The 7,591-nt window shown below is 47.2% G+C and overlaps 1 non-coding gene across 1 annotated transcript; it reads left to right on the forward strand.

Moving 5' to 3' along the window:
* Positions 1-73, forward strand: TRNAA-CGC. Its single transcript has one exon. It is a non-coding gene; the product is annotated as a tRNA-Ala (tRNA).
* The last annotated feature ends 7,518 nt before the right edge of the window (positions 74-7,591 follow it).

Raw genomic sequence — 7,591 nt, forward strand, 5'->3', positions numbered from 1 at the left:
GGTTCCATAGAGTAGTGGTTAGCATGTCTGCTTCGCATGCAGAAGGTCCTGGATTCGCACCCCAGTGGAGCCACGGTCCATACCCGAGGTGCGCCAGGCCCCCTGGGTGTGCCAGGTCCCCTGGTTGTGCCAGGTCCATACCCCAGGTGTGCCAGGCCCCAGGTGTGTGACACGAGCACGTGGGAGGAGACACCCTGCCTTCAGAGATCCAGTTCTTAAGGGGAGATGGAAACATCTGTAGATCAGGCGTGGAAGTCAGGGGTTGGTGGGGGGAGAGAGGAATAATAAAAAATAAAATAAAATTATGAAAGTGAATAAGGTCATCCAAGGAGAGCATATAGAATGAAAAGAGGAGGGGTCTGAGGACAAAACTGGAGAAACACCAACTTTGGGGCCTTGAGTGGAATAAGGACAAGCAGTTCATAGAAACAGAAAGTTAAGGCAGAGGAATAGGAGGAACATCAATAGAATGTGATGTCACAAAAACCAAGACAGGATGGAGTGTCAAAAACGAAGTGGCCAATAGAATCAAACCTTATTGAAAAATCATGTGAAGACTAACTTTCAAAGTATCCACTGGCTTTCGTACTAAGGTAGGGACTGCTGGTGACCTTATTAGAGAATTTTCACCAATTTTTTTTGGGGGGGAGGGCAAAAACCAAAGAGCAGCAGGCTGAATGGTGAAGGGAATGCAATGAAGTGGACATAGTGTAGACTACTTTCTAACAAGAAGAGAGAAAGGCCAGGACGTAGATTAGCGGGAGGAAATTATTCTAAGGACAGAGGGAATTTGAACCGGTTTACTGTATGAGAAAAAAAAAAATCCAGTAGCCCAGGAAAAGCGGGGGAGATGCCACAAATACAGGAAGAATAAGATGTATTGAAGTCCCCAAGAAAATGGAATAGGAAGGGCTGGGATCTAGAGCATGAAGATAGGGTTTATTTTAGCAAGGAAAGCTAAGAGACTTCGTGGCTCAATAGCTCGTTTTTCTTAATGAGAGGAACGCCAAAGTCATCTGTTTAGGAAGAGGAGGGAAGCATGCGGACAGCTTGAGACTGTATAGAAAGTTGGATATAGCAACTGAGAGTTAAGGGAGAGGGAGCTGAACCAAAAAGAGCCATCCATGCATCCACTCACCTGATTCCCAGGTTAAAAATTCATTCCACTTGTCTGGGTGTTGTCCTTCAGTAGCTCTTAGAAACAACAGTTGTCTCTGGGCTCACTGAAGTCCCCAGCTCAGTCACCCAACCGTCTGGCCCTGTAGGAGGCATTGTGCCAACGAAAGTAGGTTCCGGGCAGATCCTAGCGCAGCCGCTCAACTTGCCCGCCTTGTAGGGGGCGCACTTCCCAGGCTGGTAAGCCCCCAACAAGCCTTGCGGCATAATTCAGAGCCCATATCTATGACGTGGTACCCCGTCGCCCCCTGTAGGGGTTGGTGCGGTAAGTGAATTGGCTTCACTCTTTGTTAGGAGAACGAGCGGGTGAGAAAGGAAGAAGGCCGAACAGGCCTGGCCTGGGCAAGGACTGAAGGAGGACTGAGCAAGGAGGTGAGGAGCCGATCGGTAGGCGGCTACCGCTTACAAGAGTAGCGGCGGGGGTCTACTGACTAGGCCGCGGCGGCCATGGCCGTGGACTTAGGTGACGCCAGGAGCGGTTTCCGCCACAGCGAGATAGTCCTATTCATCAACGAAGAGGTGCTCAGTAACGGCGGCGGCCCGGACTTCTACTTGACTTTCTGCTCGCAGCCCTGGAACGAGATAGAAGACAAGCTGCGTTCCATTATAGCTGACCCTCAGGTGCCGCGGGCCGTCAAGAGGGCCTGCACCTGGAGCGCGCTAGCCTTGAGCGTACGTGTGGCGGCGAGGCAGCGGGAGCAGCAGGCGCACCGGGTCCGGAGGCTGCAGGAGCAGGTGGAAGAGCGCGAGACCGCCGCCTGGGCTCTGGCCTCCCAGCTGCAGCGGCTGCGAAAGGAGCGCGATATGCTGGTTTCGCAGTTGCGTCGCATGCGAGAAGACCAGCAGCAGACACTGGACGACCGTGAAGCTCTACGCCGGCAGCTGCTTCAGGCTGAAAAGCAGTCCCGGGAAGTTGTACCTGAGTCCCGACCCCAGCGGCTCGGGTATGATGTGTGGCCTCTGAATGCAGATGAGCGGAACAAGGTGCTGGCCGAAATGAGGCAGCGTAGGAAGGATGCAGATTTCCAGAGGGAGAGCGCCCAGATACCCCCGACAACAAGTGTTCTTCATGTGCCAGGACCTCCGAATTCCTGGGCCCAGGTTGTTCACACCCCTCTGCCAGGGCCGTACCCCACACCATTCCCAGTGGCAATCTCGTACCCAGCGCCTCCCGCACCCACAGTAGTCACAGAAACAGATGAGACAGCAGCAACCGCATTTCCACCCCAGATGCCTACTGGGATGATCTACTCATCTGGCATGTGGCCTGCAGTTGGGTCCCAGGAGGAGATAGCCCTGCAGTCTGACCAGAGGAGCCAAGGCCAAGAAGAAGTTCCTGTGAGGCCCCATTTCATAAACCCCTCAGGGCACAGCCGGAGACAAGAAGACCCAAGGAAGCAGCAACCTCAGGGACAGGTGCCCACGCTACCAAAAGGTAAGGAAGCCTTTGAGTACTAGCAGTAGGGGAAACCTGCCCCAGACCTTGGGAGGAGGGACTGGGAAAGCCTATAGTATAGAGTGCGATTACTTTTTTCTGACACTTAGCTTGCAAATAAATGCAAGAGGTAGGAAGCCTTGACCCAAAACAAGCTCCTCACTGAATTCAGGGATGTAGAAAAAGAGTGACACATACTCCAAAGAGAAATCAATTTCTGGAGGCCCTCTTCTGATCAAAAACTAACTTTTATTTATATCATAGAAAATCTGAAAACCTAGCAAACAAAAATTTTCATTATCCTATCATCAAGCAATAATCATTTTTAACACATTTATATATCCATTTCCACAAATGGATCTCTTTCCCCCAGTTTCATATTATACATGTATGCATATAATGTGTACTGTTTTAAAGAAAGATGAGATTCTATTGAATATGTTCATTAATCTTTTAAATGAAAATTTCTCTGATTGCATTTAAATTCACAGGTGGTAGACTCTGGATGGCTGCTACCAATTGGCTGACACCCCAGAGTGACTGACATGATGAAATATTCTCTTTTTTCTCCTTTCTGTATTCTCCTTAACCTCTTTTCTCCTAGAAGTATTAGGTCTTTGGCGGAGAATAACCATGCTTTTGGAACATAAGTTACACCGTATTCTAGGAACACTGCTTTTCCTTGAGAATGCTATTATTGTGCTGTAAACTGCAGCAGCATTCATATGTGTTTCTTGATTTGGTTTTTATAACATTCATAGGTGAGGGCTTGTTCTTTGTTTCTCTAAGCTCCAGGAACTTCATGTGAAGCTGAAGAAGCCCCAGCTCCCAGTGTGTGAATCCTCACAAAATACCCTTCTGGCTCTCAGCAAGCAGCCTTCACCTCAGTGAGACCTCAACTGGCTGGAGCTAAAAAGAATGTGAAGGAATCAGGGGAGAGGAGACATACTGACACACATCTTGGAACAAGGAACAGCAGACAAATTTTGTTAGAACTTACTGCTTCTGTTGGGGAAAAAGGATTGACATAGCACAGGTCAAAGGGGTTTGGGAAAGTAGTGTTAAATTTTAGAGACTGTTGCAATTTTATTGTTATATTCATTAATTAATAGGACAAATAGTTATTATCTAATATGTGTTAGGAAATACAATTATATGTTATTATCTAATGCATGCATTATAACCCAGTTGGATGAGTTTGATTAGATGACAGTAGAGAGCCTAATTCAAGATAACCGTGTAGACCCAGAGGTGTCTCCTTTGTCTAGCATGTACTGTGGCTTTTGGGTAAACCCAAATGAAATAAGGTCAAGATCCATTTCTATGATTCTGGGGGCAAAGTCAGAGACTTTCATGGAAGGACTTAAATGACTGAACTGCTCATCACATTAATCTTAGTGGAGACAAATGGGCAGTGGCAAATATCCCACAAAAATAGGATCAGGACTTTTCTGATACTCTTGCTGATTTCTTCCCTTAAGAGGGACAGCTGTCTTGGCTGTCTGAAAGACCACTGAGTAACTGTCTTAAGGACAGTGCTTGGGAGAGTGTTGGATACACACTCAAGCCCTCAGCCTCAGGCTGCCCCCATGTGAGGCACCTTTCCTGTCATGAGTGGATGAAGAATAAAATGAATTCTAAGGACAAACATCTTCTTTTGGGAGGCTAATTGGACTTAAAATAGACTGGACTGGGACAGGCACTCTTGAGAATGCCCCTGGACCCCTTTTCTTCCACTTGGTGTATTTTTCTGCTGGCTCTCCACTCCCTTGAGGAAGCTGCTGCAAGCAAGTAGGGAGCCAGGGTGGAGCTCAGGGGGTGGGAGCTTAGATAAGCCTCCAGTCTGAACAAAAGATGTCCTAGATTCCACGCCCCCTCCTGAGAGCCCAGCTCACCAAGCTCAACCATTGTCAATTTATTTTTTTCTGATTCTAACTAGTAATAAAGTGTGTGTACTTGCCTGCTGTGTCTTCCGTGTAGTGTGCATCTAAGGGCAGGTTTGCTCAGAGGCAGCAGTTTAAATCTGCATTTTCCGTCCCACTGAGGTGAAAAGTTCAATCTCATTCACTCATTGAAGGGCCCCTCCTCTTCATGAGAGTTAAGAATGGGATGGGGTGGGGCTTCTGTGGGGCCTTCAATCCATTTTGTGATTGTTTCTGCTACCCTCTCTGTCCAGGTCCACATGGTTCCTCAAAGGTGCCCACCTCTGCTGCTCCCTGGCCAGTGGGGGCACAAGAGGTGAGGTGTTACTGCCTAGGCTGGGAGACCTAATGCCCGGGGTCCACCCTCCCTATATGCACGAAGAAGCCATTTCCCTGAGGCCCAGTCTCTGAGTAGAAGTTTCCCTCCTGTATTTATGTTCTCCAAAGCGCTGCCCCCTCCCTCCTATACACAATCCCATCAAGGTGCTCAGGATTCTGGAAAATAGCCAGGCTTAGTCTGCTAACAAGACAAATGTTCCCTGAGGCAAAGGGAGGTGGCTTGCTACCTACTTTGTGTAGGGGCAGGGATGGGGCAGAGCACAGAAGTAATCCTGCCCCACCAGCTATCTCTCTTCCCTCAGAGGCCTGATTACCCGGAGGCCTTGGTTACTTGGGAGGACACTGAGGAGGAAGGGGACCATCAGGGATGTAAAATCAAAGCTTGGTTTTATGGATTGGGATTAGTTTTGTGATACTCTTGTGTGTGCTGCTGATAGAACCCTGGGATCTTGGGAGGATGGGACACCAATGAAACTTGAGAATGTTATATAGTACATTTTAATTTGGTGGTTCTCAATGTGTGGTTTCTGGACCAGCAGCATCATGAACACTTGGGAACTTGTTACAATTGCAAATTCTCATGCTCCACCCCAGACCTGACTCCTGAAGTCCTGGGGGTAGGGCCAACAGGTGTTTCTGATGTCCCCTGGAGTTTGAGAACCTTTGTTTGTAATCCATAGTATAATACAAACAAATCACCCTAGATCTCATTTTAATTGGTTTATTAAGGGCTTCACAACACACTCTGATGTCCATTGGAATGTCTGTAGATCTGTATGAAAACAGACCTATCCCTGGGTATAGCTCTTCCATAATAATGTGATTATCCAATTTTTCAGCGCTGACTTTTTTCATAGCAACCTGCATGAATCTTTGGTCAGAACCATCGACATTGGCTGTCAATTATCCCTTCATTCTGGGCTGGGCACATTCAGGTAAAGGCAGTAAGTTATCAAGGGAAGAGCCTAGGCTTTTAAGCCAGAGAGACCTGGATATGATCATATACCTGTGCTGCCGTTCACTAGCTGTGTGACCCTGAAGAAGCTATTGAATTTCTCTGATACCCCCAAAGCGTTGGCTCCTTTCTCCTACCTTCGGGGGTGATGATAAGATAATGGGTATAAAGCAGCGGTCACCAACATTTTTGGCACCAGAGACCAGTGTTCCTATGAGAATCTAATGATCTGAAGTGGAGCTGAGGCAGTGATGCTAGTGCTGGGGAGCAGCTGCAAACATAGATGAAATTTCGCTTGCTCACCCGCAGCTGACCCCCTGCTGTGTGGCCCGGTTCCTAACAGGCCTGGGACCGGTACTGGTCTGTTACGACCCCTGGTATAAAGGATACCTATTGAGTACCTATTCATACCACTGAGTGTCTACTATGTGACACTTTATGCCATTATCCCATTGGCGACTGTCACAGCTCTGTATAGATATAATAGATACCCTTATTAATAGTTCTTCAAGAAGGATATTTTACTCCCATTTTATAATCGTGGCAACTCAGTAACTTACCCAAAGTCATTTAGTTGGGAGTTGGTGAAGCCTGGGTTTTAACCCCAACCTGTCTGGTACCAAACTCCATGCCCTTTCCACTGCATCAGAGTGCCTCAACCTTTTGCTCTTACCAATTAATAACAGTTAACAGGGTCTGTCAATACTTTGACTGAGAACTGACTGTAATGGAAAGACTCTGAGTCATAGAGGCAGTCTAGGGGAGAGGGAAGTGAGTGGAGATGGCAAAAGTCAGGCTTGGTTGCTGTGGAAATGTTGGTGCTAGAAAAGAAGGTGCTGGGAGAAGAGGATTGTGGATATGGCTCCTAGTGGTGTCAGCCTGGTAAAACCGGCAGAGATAGAGATGCAAGAAATGGAACATCATGTGGTGGTTGGTATGTTCCTGCCCCACCTTCACACAGCTCCTTGTCATCAACACTTCCATTCCCACCTCTCTCGACTACAGAAGTACTTGCTCCAATCTATCTTTCCTGTGGGGTCCTCTGCAGGCAGCCTGTGGAAAAGTGTGAGATGGGGAGAAGTACCTCTCAGGTGTCACAGGAGACAAAAGACCAGTGATAAGCGTGCCTCTTCATCCCTTTGAGGGCGAGAGCTGTGCATGATGCATGGTAAAGGTCAGGTGACTGGACTAATAAACAATGTAAAATCATTTTTATTTGATGAAAACATGTTTCAAATGAGAGGAGAGCTCTGATATCTTGTAAGAGTGGAGGCTCTGTCCTCTCATGGAGCCAGGTCATTTATGAGCAGAATGCAAGAGAGAGGAGAACCAAGGAGATGCAAAAACCCACTCTCTTGGGAAATAATTTTCCTGAGGCCCTTCCTGATTATCAAAGTAAACTGGATTCACCAAACAGAAATGTGAAAAGCAATTAAAACCACCTGTAATCACAAAACCTGGAGATGACTGCTGTTTATATTTTAATGTATTTATATACATACACACACATGCATATATACATATACATATATATCAAGACAAGATGTGGTACATACTTTTTTGTAGCCTCCTCAACTGTGGCATTGGCTCCAGTCTGGACCCCTCCTATGGTGGACTCTGCACCCAGCATGGAGGAAGGTGTAGGGACAGGGAGAAGCACCTCTTTGGTGGCAAAGGAGCAGTTTTATGTGTGCGTGCATGTGTGTGTGTGTGTGTGTGTGTGTGTGTGCCATATATATATACACCATATATATCCATATATAT

The sequence above is a fragment of the Pteropus alecto genome, unplaced genomic scaffold (assembly GCF_000325575.1).
Source record: "Pteropus alecto unplaced genomic scaffold, ASM32557v1 scaffold167, whole genome shotgun sequence".
NCBI classification, from domain to species: Eukaryota; Metazoa; Chordata; class Mammalia; order Chiroptera; family Pteropodidae; genus Pteropus; species Pteropus alecto.